The sequence below is a fragment of the Ixodes scapularis genome, unplaced genomic scaffold, assembly GCF_016920785.2.
Source record: "Ixodes scapularis isolate PalLabHiFi unplaced genomic scaffold, ASM1692078v2 PGA_scaffold11__112_contigs__length_91849675, whole genome shotgun sequence".
Classification (NCBI taxonomy): domain Eukaryota; kingdom Metazoa; phylum Arthropoda; class Arachnida; order Ixodida; family Ixodidae; genus Ixodes; species Ixodes scapularis.
The window spans coordinates 22,011,890-22,028,509 of NW_024609837.1; the positions used below are offsets into that span (position 1 = coordinate 22,011,890).

At 46.2% G+C, this 16,620-nt stretch overlaps 1 non-coding gene across 1 annotated transcript; it reads right to left on the reverse strand.

Moving 5' to 3' along the window:
* Nucleotides 1-10,710: 10,710 nt before the first annotated feature.
* Trnaf-aaa lies at nt 10,711-10,792 on the reverse strand. The gene has a single exon. It is a non-coding gene; the product is annotated as a tRNA-Phe (tRNA).
* Nucleotides 10,793-16,620: the final 5,828 nt, after the last annotated feature.

Sequence of the window (16,620 nt, forward strand, 5' to 3'; positions counted from 1 at the left end):
GTAAATAACATTACATTGTCTCAGTTACTAAACAAAGAAAGTACTGCTGACCATTTTTTTCCGTTTCTTTTTTTTTCTTTAGTTGTAGTTCCGTCGTTAATTTTTATTTTTCATCGTTTATGATAAAAATAAAAAGCATCAAATCATCGTTATTGTGGTTTCGTCCGGAGCAGGGGTCACCAAAACCCGGCCCGAGGGCCGGAAGCGGCCCGTGAAAGTGCTCCGACCGACCCGCGGCCTACAGCCCGCATAAAGCTGACCCGCTGGTAGCGGCGCAAAAAAGAAGTGAGCGCAAACACATGGCGACGCGACGCGCTCTAAATACCTAGTCGAAGATAGCAAAAAGAATGAGAGAAGCTGCATTGTAACGCAAGTCCTCTCGCCATATATAAATAAAATATTGTCATCACTAGCATTGACATTCTTGTCAACATTGCCATTCTCCTGCTTCATGTGGGTGTAACTACGCTACAATTCCCTTACGTTCTCACCTTGTACATAGCGCTTAGTGTCTTCTTTGACAACTATTGCATACTGCCATCATTAGTTTAATCAATCCCATTAGTATTTTGCACTACGCGACTGTGCCCAAGTTTCTATGCGGTTTGATTCATGCCTGGTGAGTTTTTTTTTTTGGTCACCAGTGTCGTGTAATGTCATAATTACCTAATATTAAGCTTTAATTTTACGTATACGTATTCATTCACCTTAGGGTGTTTTCAATACCTATTAAATTATTAATTTTTCTATTTAGATGCTTATCTATGCTTATTTACTTAGTTTTTCTACGATTGTAGCTACTTCTTTTTTGTTTTTTTGCTGCCCTTGAGATCATGACAGATCGCTAATCCGGCCCCCGAGCCAAAACGTTTAAAAAAAACCGGTTTAGAGCACAACATCGGCGTACCCAGATCAAACAAGACGACCATCTGGGCGAGTCACATCTGTCCAAATCGAGCCGCGTCAACAGCTTCTTTGTCCGGACGTCCTCGGACATCGGGACACAGTCGAGAGTCCCGGAACGGCGCGGGACAAACAGAGGGGATCGATGCATCGAACCAAGACGTCGTCTTCGCGCCCGAGTGTCTCCCCACATTCGTCATCGGGACCGTGACAAGTCTGACCTGGCGCCGTCCCCCTCGTAGCGCTGAGAGATGCTGTCTGTCCGGCGCCGGCTTTTCGGGGCTTTTGTTGCCATGATCCTTTTGTCACGAATAATCGATGAGTCGCGTTTATAAGGCGCCGTCTCGATCTTTCAGATGGCGAGCTTTGTTTTCACCGCCGAGCTGACAACCGCGTAGGATGGCGACGCCACCACGAAAGCTTTTACGCCAGCTTTGTAAGTGAAAAATGCTTTTTTTCCTATTAGCGACCCCTGTGCAATCGAGGGCACCTAGCGGGTAGAACAGAAAGCTGCGTAGGCATGTTCGCTCGCAAGCCTCCTTGCAAAAATCAGATATTTACAGCTCCTTCCGGTCTGAAGACGAAGCCTCGAAAGTAGTCCCAGAAACACGCAAGAAAAATTGCCAGTACTCGGCGTCAACTATATTGTATTGGAACTACTCCAGACTAGGGTGCGTTGGCCTAAGGTGCCTCAATATCAATGCGCTGAGAAATCGAAGGGGACGGGACTGCACGGTGAGGTCATAAGACCGAGCTCTGGCTCTAATGATTAGTGGGAAGACCTAAACTTAGCCACCTTTGTCGCTATTCCATTCATCGAATGTATGCGAAAGCCAAACGCGGGACGCCGACGTTTCGCGTTTTAACGCGTTCAACAAGTGCAGTGGAGACAAAAGCAGATAGGTTTAGACCTACTCACTAACCATTCCAATCAGAGCTCGACGTCCTGACATCCCCGCACGCTCTCGTCTCCTTTTCCCCAGTTTCTCGGCGTATAGACGCTTTACACACGCGCCAGAATACAGCCGCCATCGCTGACCTTCTCTTGTTTTACCGAGATACCTAGCCACTCAAATTGGTGTGGACGAGCCTCCACAAAAGCCAATGCTGGGGAGAAAGGCAGAATAAAATCTAAGATGGCAATAACCTAGCCTGCTATGGTAATAATGAAGTGAAGTAAACGTAATAAGGGGCAACAAAAACTGAAGGTCAGTTATGGCGCTGCCCATGTACAGCTGCTGCAAAGCGTCTATATGTCTAGATGATGGCATTCCTTGTAGTACCCGATGCCAACAGCACGCGCTCACTGGCGGAATACAAAGCAAAATTTCGCAGTGCCTCTGATGTTATCCCTAAGACGACTTGAAGACGAAAGCCCAAGCGCCGATGCATTAAAGATGGACATCCTTCATAATGTGCTGAGTCATCCTTATCAATGTGCTGAGTCATCCTTCTCAATGTGCTGAGGCATAATCTCAATTCGCTTAGTCATCCACTTAACTCGTTTTAATTACTCTTAATTTGCTTTGTCGCCGTTCTTAATTAGCATTGATTACTCCTACTTCTCTTTGATTCCTCTTATACCCGATTCACTCGATCAGCACCAAGGTACATTTAACATAGGTCCCTTTGTAATCGGCGAATCAGCCCGCGCTCTTCGGTTGCGAGCAAACGCCACGCGCGGAGGATCGTGAGTTGATTCGCCGCAGTGTATAAAGGTCCCTTAGCTAAAGGTACCTTTATGATCGTGTGAATGAGGTATTAATTCACTTTGATTCCTCTTAATTCGCTTTATAGTCCTTCTTAATTCCCATTGATTATTCTTATCTCTGCTTAATTCTTAATTCATTTTAATTCTTCTTGTCTTCGATTCATTTTAATTTGCTTGCCATCCTTCTTAATTCCATTGCCTCTAATTCGCCTGAGTAGTCACGTAAACGTTGTGGTACCTTTAGTGTCGCCGACGTGTTTTCGCTCAAGAACTTTGAAGGTCGACTGAACGATGAGACATATAATGCTTTCGCCTTAATAACAGGAAGCAAGATATTACCCTAGCACAGCCAATGTTGAGAGCTCGTAGCGGGAGACGTTCTTTCACACGCTCCAGAGCAAAAAGATACTCGTGTATACAACAAAAATGTCAGGTGTCATCACTCCTAGCGAAACGCACATGAAGGAACCCTGCACTAGCCTCGACAACGTATACCCTAAAAGGTTGACGTCGAGAATAAAATAAAAGAATAAATATTTTATCCTTTACGCATTTGCTTGAACGATATAACCTACGCTTCGTATGCATGGGGCTATATGTGCACGCCGGTACAAAGCCCAGTCGAGTGGTCGTGGATCACTTACCAACCTGGCAACGAAGTCAGTATGGTCATTTTATAAGCACACGCGTGCGAGTTGACGATGCTCATCATAAACACGCACAAGAAAACCGACACCAGCATCGCGAAAAAATCAACAAAGAAATAAGCCTCAACATACACAAAGGGGAAACAACCTTATCGTCGTATATTGTTTTTATCTTTTAAAACCAGTTGCGTTGGTTTGTTGATAAATATTGTTGTGTTGGTCGCTTTCGAGGTATCGTATGTTATCCATCAGAGTTCGAGACTTTGTGGCGGCGCACTCAATTTCTGCCGTCAACCGTCCATAGAGTGTTCTCCGGCTTCGACGGTTTTCGAAGAATGAAGCCGAAAGGCAAAAGCGCTCGGCTACAACCGCGCAGTCTGCGCAGCAGAGAAACGTTTGGAAACTGTTGACTGATGATGAGACAGCAGTACCCGAGGTTCGCGACGCGTTGTTTAGAGCAAACAATTTTTGCGAGGCTCGAGCGGCCATTTATATTCGGTGACACGTCGTTAATAGTACCGCTGACAACAACCGGTCGCCGCTCGAAAGTTGCTCCGATGTTCGCCGAATACGGCGGCTCTTTGGATTTGGTGAGAGCCTGCGAGTTAGTACGTCGTAGCCATCTTGGAAACTAATTCAGTGTGTGATGAAGCTACGAGCATCAGGTATAGGCGTTTACAAGGACGGCAGCCCGACCGGTGCCCCATGCGTGCAAACGCGCGAAATGCATGTGCGTGAATGTAGTTTTGGCAAGATCTCAATTACAGGTGCTTACTCACACAAGGACGAACATGGCGGGTGCCAGGTGCCGTGTTTGAAATAGTCCTTTTCCTAAATTACTCAAGCATCGAAAACAGTGCTAGAAATGTAGGTGCACGCGCTGAACGCGTTCGCCTCATCAGTGTTAAATATTTAAAGTGAACAACTGAATTAGGACGTTGATGAACGCTTGTGCAAAGTGTCAATTGTTTTGAAGTTTTACTTTAAAACAGTTAATGCTGCAATAGTCAGCACAGTTCGTGTGACCACACTCGCGCACGCTTCTTGAAGTTGGGTAATTTAGCAAAACGTCTATTGTCTATCAGGCGATGAGATATTTCCGAATAGAACACTAGTATAGTTTAAATCATAACTAGTGCCACAAAGGGGTTCTCCTACATTATGTACCTTTAATACCGGTGTCGTTCTATAGTTGCATTTCTGAAAAATAGTGCATGACTTGATTTTATCTGACTTGATTCAACTTTATTTGAAACAACGAAAGTAAATTCTGTCTCTCGGTGGTTTTTCGTGCGAACCCTTGGTTTGCGTCACAGAAAAAGCTGGAGAACCAACTTGAGTCTAAGAATCCATTGTTTCAACTACCTCGTGCGAGTTAACATAAATTAGTATTCGTTGTACGTTTTACGAACTTGAAAAGAATTAGGAATGTTGAGTATATTGTTGAGTGTGCAAGTGACAAAATGTAAATTTGATGTTCGTATTCTCTTCGAGATGCTTATAACACTTACACGTCCGAGACAGAGTTCACGCCATGAGGGCAAATTAAAAGAAAACACACAGACTCGACAAGTACAGTAGTGGTAATGCTAAACCTAACAAAAAAAAAAAACACAAAAAAAACATTATTTTCTTCTTGTTTAGGTCGCGTGAGCTTAATATCCTGTTGTTTTAAGACACTGTTACACCTGGTAGGTGGGAAATTCAGCCAGTGCAGTACACGACTGCCGCCTCGCCGGCAATTGAGGAGTTTCAGCGACGGTGTCACCGCCTGGCGGCCGGTCGCCGAAAGAGAACGAGGGGGATAGGTTCGCTGGGCGGTCAGGGCGGTGGCTTTGTGTATATGCGTTGGCCGCGAACGTAGGCTTATAAACTTCGGCAGCAAGAATATTACGCGGCTCTAGTGTTTCGGTACGAGCAACAGAGGTGACACGATCTGCTACGACCAGCTACGACCACCCGCCGCAGCGATGCAGGCGTCGAAGGAGCGCAACCTGTGTACTACGCAGTTAGCCGCCGTCGCCCGACGCAGATCGTTTGGCATTCAGGGCTTTCCGCCCCGGGTTCTTCGCTTGTACTTGGAACCGTGTATTATTTCCTGTGCTTGTGTATGTGCTCAGTGGCTGGATAGGGACCTCATAGAGCAGTTCTTCAGACTCAACAGCGATTCAAAGTTGACGGCGGAAGGGCTTGCAGCAACGCTTTCGGTTGGTGCACGGCTGCGACGACTACACGGATAAAATTTAAGATTGCTGCTAGCAAGGTGGGCCATAGTCACTTTATGTTGACACGATTTTGAGTGTAAGTACTCCGTGCAAAGGCGAATCTATCACGTTTCTAATCCACCTTTGTTTCTGTTGTTTTTAGCACGCACGACCGACTGCTAAGCAAATGCTTCAGTACCGATCACGGAGTGAATTTCTTCGGCCTTACATTGCGGAACGCCCAATAAAAAGTCATATTCGTTCAGCGAGAAAACTTCCCTTTCAAGTGACCTGATTGATAATTTCTCCCGTACTTAAGTGCTTTAATCAACACGATCGATTAAGTTTGCTTCCCTAGTTAGGACATTTTTGTGCTACATGCGGCACTAATGCTTGGCACGATGTATGCCACTGGTGGTATTGTGAATTGGTTTACTTCCAGAGCTAACAGTGTGACAGGTGGGACCATTCAATTTGCTAAAAATGTGATGATATGGGAATTTCGTTGCATAACTAGCGTTTTACGTTTAAGATTGATAAGAAACATGCTCATGTGATGATGAATGTCTACAGTATAAGCTTTGCAGGTCCAGAATAGATGTGCTATAGGCTACAGCCTCAAGATTTTTAATGGACCCAATTGGTGATTACATGGCAATAAATATTGAAAAACTGCCCATTGACTCGGTGAGTTTTGTGACCATTGGTGTGCTGTTGGCAAATTAGATAATGGCACACCTTTTCCCTGACCATCTGGCTTCAAGGGGCATTGCATCTAGATGTGCTCAAATATCTTTATTTCAAGGTTCAGTGGACCCCTCTGCATTATTACAGGAAGGCAGTCTCAAGCCACAACAAACAGCAGTGAATATACAATGCATAATAACAGGCACCAGTGTCCAGGAGTATAGTCCGCAGTAATCAGTTTGAGCCTAAAAATGTTTGTTTTGTTTAGATAGTTTGCATTTGGTGTATAATCCACAGGGCCCGATTTCCGCGCCCAGTGCATAGTCCGCCAAGCTGGTGCGTTGTGTCTTCGTGCTTTTTTTCCTGGGTGGCATTTTCTTCCGAAGTTCTTCGGTGAACGCTATTGAGCCTAAAGAACTGCTTTTGAGGCCCATATCTAGCCACGGAGCACACACAAGCACAGAAAATAACACTCGGTGCCAAGTACAAACGAAGCACCTCGGCGGAAAGCCGTGAATGCCAAACGAGCAGCGTCGGGTGACGGCGACTGACTGCGTTGCGCCCCTTCGACGCCTGCATCGCTGCGGTGGGTGGTCGTAGCTAGTCGTAGCGAGATGATCTTCACTTCAAGCAAGAAATCTTGTTATACCATAGTCAAGATATGTGTGCAAGAGTTCGACGACGTGGGCTCTCTCACGTTGGTGCAGTTGTCATCAAGAAAGGTGCATATCAACAATGTTGCGTGTTTGAGGCTGAAACTATGACGCACACTTATCTAAACCTAAATTTATCGGTCTGTGGCTACAAACATTTTCGTTGACGTTGCTTAGATGATGTAACCATTCAGGCCTCGCATTAAATTGTGTTGCGACTCTTCGGTTGTGTATGAAAACCTATTTTTGCCTTAATAAAAGACATTTTCAAAGGGACATATGTCTTCTGCTGATACATATCTTCCAATTTACAATGCAGAGGCAAACAGAAATTCAACTGCATACATCTACCACTTAGCATAAGCACCTTTGGCATTCATTCTTGAGCACACTCAAATATAAGCTTAGTTTGGTCTTGTTTTAGAAGCTTTGCCCTGTTCTGTAAAAAGAAGACAGTTAAAAAAGCTTTACCTTCGTTCTCCTTCTCGCATTTAATACAGACTTGTTTGTCAGCAGATATCACCGTGGCACATACAACTCGAATGACCGATGAGACTATTGCTATTACAATAAAGCTTTCCACAAGAGCCAAAACGAGGCTTGTAGGGGTGCACAAGCACATAGAAATGAGATTGGCGCTTCCGGGGCTTGTTTACATTACGCGTAAAAACAGGACGATCGGCGACCAGCTGATCGCAAGATAACACCAAGGATACCGATGTTTCGATACACAGAACGCAGGATAAAGACCTCAATCGTCCCTTGTATGCTGTAGTTGTCATACTTTCTATCCAACCGCTTTTTAGCACAATTAACTAGAACAACCGAGGAGTTCGCGACACCTTTTAGTGCGAGGCCTGAATGGTTACATCATCTAAGCAACGACAACGAAAATATTTGTAGCCGCAGACCGATAAGTTTAGTCTTAGATAAAGTACGCGTCATAGTTTCAACGCGCGAACATTGTTGATATGTACCTTTCTTTGAACCCGCGTACATTCGGTTCAACTTGATGACAGCTGCACCAGAAGTGAGTGCTCACGTCGAACACTTGCCCACATATCTTGACTCTGGCAAGATTTCTTGCCTTCAACTGGCTTGAAGGCTTCATCAGTAGCATCACGGTAGGTCTTGGTTGAAACGATGATCGTCTCGCACACGGCAACAAACGGAGAACTACACGCTTTGTTTTATTTATACGCTACCGGTCTACGGGCGTCGCAAATCTATCCCCCTCTTGTCCGCCATGTTGGAACGATTGGAGCGCCCCCTATATTCGCTGAAACTCCTCAATAAACCGGCACGTTGCTGGCCAAGATCGAAACGTGCAGATGTGAGGATGGAGCACAAGATCCCTTTGTCCTGCAGCGCAAGCTTTCGCTTCACGTGCCCCTTATAACAAGATTGCCGCGCACGCAGCTAGCCAAGTAGACAGCGCGCCCGTAACCGAATGGTTATCGTGCTTGGCTCCCACGCAAAGGGCCGAAATTCGATGCCTGATAGCGGACGCACGTTTTTGTTATTTCTGTAACTGACGCGTTCTGGTGTATTCGAGAATTCAGTTGCTTATTCGAGGTTAGAATGTTTTACGCATCGAAACTTCTGCGCCGATTGTTCCAGGGGCCCACGCGTGTACATAAGGGGCTCTGCGCGCCGATCCCGAATCAGTTTCGTCCCAGCGCTCGATCCTGCTGTTTCGCCAACATGGACGCCTACGACGCAACCTTTCTTCTATTTTGTTTTTGGCAGAAGTTCGTCCCATTAAACGTTTAGTTTCTTCAGTTCTTCGCCGCCTCATCGTTTGTCATTCTCGACAATATTAAATGAACGTAAACAGCTGTAGCGGTACAGTCAAAATATCGACCAAAAGGGATCGCTCGGGCACAAGTTTGCAGTAGTGCCACTAAATAAGCTACGCTTCAGAGTAACGTCACTTGGCCATATTGTGTCTTAAAATCATGGTTGCCAGTTATCTGAAGCTTTATCTGAAATCACAGGACGCGCTTTTCCGCCCTCCACAAATGTTCAAACAGTTTGCGACAGAGCAAAGCAATATTACACGAGCTTCCTAACACCGAATCTAATGCTGAGTAAGTCGCACTTTTGAATCATGACGATCGGCAGTTGCGTCTGCTCTGCATACGAGCCAAAATGGCGACGCCCACAACAATGTCGGGGAACGGAGTGCCGATACTCTAAGCGTAGCTCATTTAGTGGCTCTAGTTTGCATGCAGCTTTGAGGAGCGCTTTATAAACAGGCACTCCTTTGTATCTTGCGAATATACAACACCTGGAACCTAGCTTACAAAGAACGATGTCGCGAGTCTTTCTATAGATTTTGCGCTTTTTCTCTGTTTGCGCAGCAGCAATGTTCCATGTAAGAACTTTCAAGTGCACATTGTAAATTGTGTGGAAAAGTCCGCTTTGCTGTAGGGAGGTTAAGACAGTGGGAGTTGGTCTACCTTAAAAGGATGTTTCGTGTCTTCGTTCCAGATCTGTTTGAGTAGAGCAGAACTACTATAGTAGCTTGGAGTTTTACCAAGCATCATACAGTAGTGCGTCGGTGCAGTGCAATTTAGGTAAAAACGGGTAGGGGCTGAGACCGAAGTCAGCATATTATCTGCGTGTCTATAGTCACTGGCCAGATGAGAACGGCAGGCTTTTTTGTTTTCTTTTTCAGCGCGAGCTTCTTGCCTTAGATAACACATCGGCGTTTTGTGAGCTTTGAGCGCGTACGCGCATCGAAAGCACAACGGAAGGCAAATATAAATTTGCGTAAAACATTTATTGGCGGTTGTTTTTCTTTTTTTTTTATTTGCCCGAAAACAAGAAATGTTAAGTATAGACAACATGGGGTGTTGTCACCCGGCGATAACTTTGAACGTCTAGTCTAAAACCGACTCATTGACAGGACAGGAGTGGTGCGGTACACTGAGTTCGTGTTCCTGTAATTTTTGTAGATAAGAGGACAGCACGATGCTTTTTGTGGTAGAACACTGTGCATTATCTGTGTGAATAATGTACATATTTATTCAATGAAGCGTGATTTGGTCTGTTCAACAAACCTCGCTTTCGCCGACACCCGGGCACCCCGTGTCTTGTTTATTATTTTTTATTTAAAAGACACTGCAAGCCAGTGATTCGGACCAAGCAGGAGTGGATGCGGTTTCTCTTTACATGAGACCCATAATTTATGCATCAGTAAAAATATGGGGAAGCAAGGAGTTCCAATCTGTTACACTTCTGGGGAAAAATTAGTATTTAAAAGCATTTGTCCGAGCGAATAGGGAGTTATTTTTTTGTGTATGGTCATGTTTAATGCCGGTTCACATACAGCAGAGCACTCAGCTAGCGCTTCATGAGCGCTGGAAGCAGAGCTCATGTGGCACCGACTTGCGCGTGACCTAGAGCTCGGTTTGCGCTTCAGAAGCGCTCCAGTAGGCTGTCAGTTAGCGCTCAGTTAGCACTTCAGAAGCGCTTCAGTAGGCGCTTGGTTAGCGCTTCAGCAACGCAGTGTAAAGGCCGGTTCAGACACTTACGTTTGAGTGCATTTGACTGCGTTGCGTCGAGTACGGAAAGCGAGTCACCGGCACATCTGTGCTTCGTATGAAGCGTGGAATCCAATCCAAGGAATCGTCTTGGCACGCGATATAAGCAGCAGGGATGTCCTGGTTTCTCACTGCCGCAACGCAGTCAAACGCAGTCAAACGCAACTGTCTGAACCAGGCTTAAGCGTTCTCACGGTCCTTGTGCCGTACTTGCTGCTGCGGAACAGCGCGTGCACGGCGATTCCGTTGTTGTTGTTTTAGGGGCGAAGCTCCTTAGGGTCTAGCCTTGTCCGGCGTCCGTGCTCACATCGATTGCCATCCCATCTGTCTTCTTAAAAAAAGAAAAAAAATATTTTGCGCAGTCGACAGGATTCGAACCTGTGCGGGGAGACCCCAATGGATTTTTAGTTCATCGCCTTAACCACCCGGCCACGACTGCGGGACAAGTAGGGGGCTCTGAGATGTGGTAGTAACTCAAGAGCTCGTGATGTCATGGATGAAACGGTGCATGTAGCCGCTCAACGTCTATACAAGAGAGGGCGCTGCGGTCAAATGCGTATATAATCGCGTTAAACTTTGCATGCATTGGCTCAACGTTTATAGACGAGCGGGCGCTGCGTTCAAATGCTCAAATGCGTATATAACCACGATCCATACCACACATTCTCTTTCTGACATGGACCGTTGACTTAAGCGATGGAGATGCGTTCCCACGGCCCCTAGCGGATCCAAGCTGATCCGTTAGAAGAACCACTAGCTCTGCATTTCACCGACCATAAAGCAGTAATAATGAAGTCGAAACGTAACCCGGAACTCAGCACTACCCATGAGCAATAAAAAAGGCAGCACCATCAGCACTACCTATGAACAATAAAATCAGTATCATCAGCACCACCAGGGCTTCGCCCCAATCAACATCATTCACCACGTGGAGATGCGGTCATTTTTAACATACTTTTTTCCTTTGGCATTGAAAGAAGCGGAAGTGAAAGAGCCGCTGTCCAAGTAAAGGGTTGGGCAGACGGTCCAGATCCTGAGCGACTAATTGATTGGATACGACCTCATCGCTTTATATTCGACACCCGTAACCCTGGTTTCAAAGACACACAGATAAAAATAATCACCTTCGAAACAGCTCTGTGTCTCTGTCCCTCAGCCTATGAACAAGGTTCGCCGGGTACCCGTCGGTATATATCTCGGTGGCTTAAGATTTCGCGCACCCAGAAGGCTCTTCTGGGCGCTAAGTCGTCCACACACATATGCATTAATTGCGTATGTAAGAGCATCTGTCGCGTTTCTATTTCAGCGTCCCACATGTCCGCCATGGTACTGTTAATGCACAGCCAACCACAGGAACCGGAACCGCAGTGCACGCGCTGATCCGCAGCAATAACCGCCGTACAGGAAGCGCTAACAAGTCATTACTCAAAGCGCTAACAAGGCGCTACTGAAGCGCTAACAAGGTGCTACTGAAGCGCTAACAAGGCGCTACTAAAGCGCTAACAAGGCGCTACAAAAGCGCTAATCCCGCGCTATATTAGAACGAGGTCACGCGCTAGGAAGCGCCACATGAGCGCTCTTTGGAGCGCTCACGTAACGCTAACTTAACGCTCCGCTGTATGTGTGAACAGGCCTTTTGTCTGTCTATAATAAATGATGGCTAAATATAAAATGAAGACTGAAGGCGAAGTTTTTGATACGAATGCTGAAAAATGAATTTTAATGAAGCTAGCTTTCTGCGGGATTCTAGAGGAATGATGTTGTTCGTTTTAATTAATTCGGTAGGAGAGTCATGCCGGCGATAACGATTATATATAAACGAACTGCTAGTCTCTGAACCTGCTCAAGCCAGTTAATGTCTTTCTTTGCAAAATAATCCCATACGGCGCAAGCGTACTCCAACCGAGACCTTATTAGCGTGTTATAGGCCAGAAGTTTGACATGATGGGGTACGTATTTAAGCTCGCTCAATGTGTGAGGACCAAGAGAGGTTGTTAGTAATCGTAACACCAAAGTACTTGAAACTGTCTGTCTGAGAAACGATTGTACTCCCAATAATATAATCAAACACATGGGAGCAATTTTTGTTGGCGATACGCACAAACACAGATTTTTCTTGATTAAGTTTTATTTTCCAGAGATCGCACCAGTTAGAAATTGCACTTAGACTCTCATTCAGCACAACCTGGTCGCTAATAGAGTTAATTTCCTTGAACAATAAGCAGTCATCTGCAAATAAATTAATACTCACGCTCTCGTCGATGCATGAGATTAAATCAATTAATTTAAATTGAGAAAAGTAGCGGATCAAGGACACTTTCTTGCGGGACATCAGAATTTACAGAAAGGGGATCTGAATGATGACCGTCTACATCGACAAATTGTTTGCGCATTTTCAGATAAGAGGAAATCTATTTTACAACCGTACTGGGAATGCCAAGTTCGTTAAGTTTGAATAAAAGACCGAAATGAGAGGCCCTATCAAACCCTTTGCTCCAAGTCGATTCTAGATTTTAGATACTTCTTGTGACTGGTTGTTAGTCTGGTAGAACGATGTGAGAGTCAAGTCTGACTTGACTCTCACATCGTTCTTGCCTGCAATAGCTTGCAACAGAGCTTTTACTTTCTGTGCAAGAATGGGAGAAAGAAGTTATGCTTCTTAGTCCTGAGTTCTCTTGTCCACGGTCCGCAGATAGGTTCAGATGGGAAAGGGAGAGAAAAAGGTACAAGATGAAACGATTGTTCCTTCCTTTTTTTTTTTCCGGAACAGCGTGAGGATTGGGACAACGTCCGTGTGTTCGAAAGAAACGTGACGCTAAAGAGCAGTCCAAAGTCCACTGGACACGTTTCTGCCCCCGAACTTCGGACCTCACGTACTCGCCCGCTGCCGCTGGAGACACGTGGTCATGTCTACACTGCCGTTCGTGTTTCTTTTATGAAGTTTCGTGTTTGTTTTATAAAGTTTCTCTACAACTAAGAATTCGTTAAAAAAAAACCATATATTACGAAATCTTCACTATAAAGGGATATTGATGTACAGGGAGATTGGTCGTTGTCAGTCTATCACGATACGCCGTGAACGACAGCCACGCATTTAATCATCGCGTCGAGAGTTCTAAAACCTATTTATAAAGAGCTCTTCGCTATAGAGAGACATAAGTTTACATGGATATTAGTCGTTGTCAGTATCTGTCATTGCCGTGTAAACGATGGGCACGGATTCAAGTATCGCGTGAAGTGTAATTAAGAAAAGTAACAATACTTTTGGACCAAGTTTGTATGTGGTTCAAAAGGCGCTCTACAATGTGGCCATAGAGAGGCAAATTAGACAAATGGCATGAAAGAAATCAATTATGCTGCCAACATTGCTTCGCGGTGCACGAAAGACTAGAGTAACGGTAAAATAACGCGCGTTCTTTAGGATTACGTCGTGATTCTCTCTGCTGTAGTCAGTGGCAGAAGCAAAACGGCAGGACGTGTTTTTTGAAGTCCCGACTTCCTGCACGCGCACTAAGCAGTGTCATAGCCTCCTTTATATACTCCGAAAGCCTGGCAGCTCGACGACGGAGTCATAGAGTGCCCCGTCGCACATTTGAAGCGTGAGGATCTGGAGCACAGAGCACCAAAGAGGCATCTGTTGGGGAACCTGGACGTCAGCGCACAGCTTTTGCAGCGGCGAGGACCCGAAGCACACTTGTTTCCTCGGGAGAAGTGTGTTTCGGCGTCTCGCCGCAGCGGGGCGCCAGTCACGTGGCTCTCCTCTCATCCGTTGTCTGCCGCTGATCCATTTATAATTCGACGGCCGCTTCTCGTGGCGATCTGCCTGGCTTTGCCAGTATATAGGAGGCTATGGCTGTGCTTTTGCTGCGCGCGCTTGCTTGCGGTATGGCAACTCAACCTCCTCCCTGTCGCTCTCAACAGTCCGGGGACTGTGCGGGCGGAGACTAAGGGAGATGAGGAAACGAGAGCTCGCGTGGACTCCAGGACGCCGAGCTCTGAATGGAACGATTAGTGGGTAGGGGAAAAGCTACCTGTATTTAACTCCACTACACTCGTCTGCGTTCTAACATGTTCGACGAGCGCAATGGAGGCGAATGCGGCTATAGCTTTATGTCTACCCACTATTCATTCCTGCCAGAGCTCGGCGTTCCGGCTCTCGCTTCCTCATCTCCCGGAGTTTCTGCATGCACATAGCATTGATTTCCTCCTCTCCTTAGGTCAATTCAGATACGTTTTTGTTTGTTCTTCCATTTTTCAGCTCCTCGGAGCAATCAGCTATAGGTAGCTCTCGAAAGCGCCCGACCTGGATTGCTTGAGCATAATTTACGTTGCTTCATACCTGCGTTGAATACAGGGTTGCGTTTTTTACATTTGTGCCCTAGTGAATGCTTAGTTATTGTGGAAGTCTAGGTCCATTGAAATACTTTATTGAGTTTTTTTATAAAGCGTAAGCTGTGTACTTTATTGATATGGTTTATGTTATGCTGCTAACACCGTAAAGCCGGGGTCATACTGCTCCTACTGTACATCATACAAAATACAGTCTGCAAACACGAGTCAGTGCCGTATCCGTCGTTCGAATGCTCCCTGCCGAGTTTCCTCCTCGGGCAAATTGGTACGCGGTATTCGAATCACGGATCTCGGGGTCACTCGCGTTGGAATCTTTATGCAGACTCTATTTTGTGCGGTGTATAAGCAGTTTGACCCCGGTTTAACGGGAAACCGCAATTATTGACTTTTGTTTGACGGGCGTTTTTGTTCAGTGTAACTTTACTAAATATCACATGGCTACTTGCACGTCAAACCGAAAAGGCCTTTTCAGCAACATTAGTCAAACTGTCAACCGCAAACAGTTATTCGAGAACACGTATATTTTGGTTTCAGCAGTTCATCCTCACATTACGTTAATTGGCTGGTTGAGTTTTTATGCGGAGTGCAAATTCATCGGCCTCTTGCACACGTGTTACAATGATTTTAGAACGCCGAGCTCTTATTGGCTGATTGCAAAAACACAAATAGTGGGTAGACCTCAAGCCATCTAGCATCGAGGTCTACCTACCATCCTTCCAATGGGAGCCAATCAGAGCTCAGCGTCGTTCTGACGTCACCGCAGCCCCTGCGCAAGAAGCAGACCGATTTGCTCCCCGCATTCGCTAGTACCACTTCACGGTCTTACTAATAGAGGACTGTGTAAAAACATATTTTCCTCGAGATTGAAATCTACTTTACGCGGTTACCATATCAGATGTAAGCGTGATGTGAATCAATACCTAATAGTGGACAAAACATTCCCCTTTTCCCCCTCAAGCGTTATCGTTATAGTAAGTTAAAGGTCAAGAAGGTAGCGGCGAATGCCCCTCAAAGGGATACATATATCCCTCCGCCAACTCCGCATCCAATAGCGGCCCATCGTTTCTGTGACGTCGTGGCCAACGCGGAAGAGGGCTTTGCCTTCCTGTAAATATTTGCTTTATCTTTCGACTTTGACTTGGCGTTGTGGGAGCCAGGAGAGGGAGATTAGAATTTTCCCCCTCCGATGGAAACAAGTACGACTTTGGTTGGTTAGGTTCCCTCTCCGATGGATACAAAGGCCACTTTCAGGGGCTCGGTTCCCTCTCCAATGAATGCAAAGGTCGCTTTCTTAAAAAGTGAGGGTCGGAGACAAGTTGGGGGGCATTACTCTGTAGCCATTATCGATTGATTGAAGCAAAACAAGGGGCGTTTCCAGGAAACTATTTTTTAGGCTGCGGACGGATTTGCGGTGTGTAGATCGCGTCGGCGTCACCGCCGGCGCGTTCTCGCAGTGTCTCACAACGAACGCGACGCTAGCACGCGGCGACACCTGACGCACGCGCCTGCCGCTTGGCGGCGTACTGCCGTCGAACTTGAGCGTGTTCGCCGCTTGGGGCAGGTGGGAGATTTACCGACGATGATGCCACGCGCGGGTCGCCTGGTCCTCTAGGTTGTATCGTGTGAGCGTGCACTAAACGTGGAGTTCTGAACAAGCCGTGCATTCTAAAAGACTCCGCTGTTCCGCGTTGCTGCCCGACCTGGGTTTGCTGACAGAATCGATGCTGGATGTTCTTTTTGTTTTTTCCGCATCCGGGCAAACTTGGCACCCGGGGCTTAGTGTGGCGACGATGCATTTTATAGATGCTACTCGGCGTCCGTACGTCTTGCTAAAGCGCTCACCCTTCTCGCCCGGAGTAGTGTTGGGACGTGTTTTGGAACCAAATCAGCTCGATGGAGGGCTCTGTTCTCCATGGT